This window comes from Schistocerca nitens, chromosome 12 (genome assembly GCF_023898315.1).
Source record: "Schistocerca nitens isolate TAMUIC-IGC-003100 chromosome 12, iqSchNite1.1, whole genome shotgun sequence".
In the NCBI taxonomy this organism is placed as follows: domain Eukaryota; kingdom Metazoa; phylum Arthropoda; class Insecta; order Orthoptera; family Acrididae; genus Schistocerca; species Schistocerca nitens.
In genome coordinates, this window is record NC_064625.1 from 19,444,080 (window position 1) to 19,445,878 (window position 1,799).

A 1,799-nucleotide genomic window follows, 5' to 3' on the forward strand; every position below is an offset into this window, starting at 1 on the left:
CAGCTTCCTTAATAACACTATCCCAATAGTTTGACGTGCAAGCCAGAATCTCCGTGTTGTTGTATTCAATAGGATGACCGGTGTCAAGGCATTGTTCTGCAATAGCGGATTTGCTCGGCTGTTGTAAGCGTGTGTGGCGCTTATGTTCAATGCACCGGTTTTCCACAGTCCTGATTGTCTGACCAATATATGACATGCCACAACTGCAAGGAATACAATAGACCCCAGTCTTACGCAAACCAAGATCATCTTTTACGGACGCCAACAGGGCCTTAATCTAGGAAGGTGGTCGAAAAACACATTTCACATCATATTTCCGTAAAATAAAGCCAATCCTGTTGGAAATGCTTCCTGCGTAAGGCAAAAAGGCCGTAGACTTAGGTGCCACTACGTTGCTATCGTCACTTACCCGTTGCACAGAAGGCCGATGGCGCAACGCACGTTTCATCTGCCTCTCACTGTAACCATTCTGACGAAAGGTGACTTCGAGATGTGCTAGCTCAGCTGCCAAACTTTCAGGGTCTGAGATAACGTGGGCCCTGTGAACCAAGGTGCGAAGTACTCCTTCACGCTGAGCTGGATGGTGACAACTATCAGCTCGCAGATACGTCAGTGTGGGTAGGCTTCATATAAACAGTATGTCCCAACGTACCATCAGTCTTCCTTTTGACCAACACATCAAGGAAGGGAAGGCATCCTTTCTTACGTCGATTGCATTCCAAACTGCATCAGGATCCACTGCAAGTACTATGAGAGGCGGGAGATAAGAAAACTTGGGTTTTATGGTCGAGCGGCTGCTCATAAGCCACACATCACGCTGGTAAATTGCAAATGACGCCTCTCTTGGTGTAAGGAGCGTAAACATTCGACGATTAAACGGTGGAAAAACGTTCTGTGGAGTGATACACGGTACACAATGTGGCGATTCGATGGCAGGGTGTGGGTATGTTGCGTGTCCGGTAAACGTCATCTGCCAGCGTGTGTAGTGCCAACAATAAAATTTGGAGGCGGTTGTGTTAGGTTGTGGTCGCGTTTTTCATAGAGGTGGCTTGCACCCCTTGTTGTTTTGCGTGGCACTATCCCAGGGCACGCCTAGATTGATGTTTTAAGCACCTCTTGCTTCCCACGGTTGAAGAGCAATTCGGGGATGGCGATTCCATCTTTCAGCACGATCGAGAACCTGTTCTTAATGCACGGCCTGTGGCAGACTGGTTACAAATAATAAGCCTGCAATGGACTGGCCTGCACAGAGTCCTGACCTGAATCCTATAGAACACCTGCGGGATGTTTTAGAACGCCGACTTCGTGCCAGGCCTCACCGACCAACAGCGTACCTCTCCTCAGTGCAGCACTCGGTGAAGAATGGGCTGCCACTCCCCAAGAAACCTTCCAGCACCTGACAACGTATGCCTGCGAGAGTGGAAGCTGTCATCAAGGCTAAGGGTGGGCCAACACCATATTTAGTTCAAGCATTACCGATGGAGGGCACCACGAACTTGAAAGTCACTTTCAGCCCGGTGTCCAGATACACGTAGTATAATTGTGATTTGTGAGGGTGGGTAAATTTTGTTACTCACATGTCCAAGTTCCTAGGCAGCATACATTTTAGAACAGAGAATAGATAAATATACATTTGGTTACAGGAAATTGTTCTACTTTACAAGGTACGTTTGTATAATTTAAAGGCCTGAAAGTTACTACTGTAGATTCGAAATAAATTCTGACATGGCGGTGGGGCACATTTACGCAGTTTTGTTGGTGTACATTTACGTACTATTTGACTTTGCCATCCTAACTGG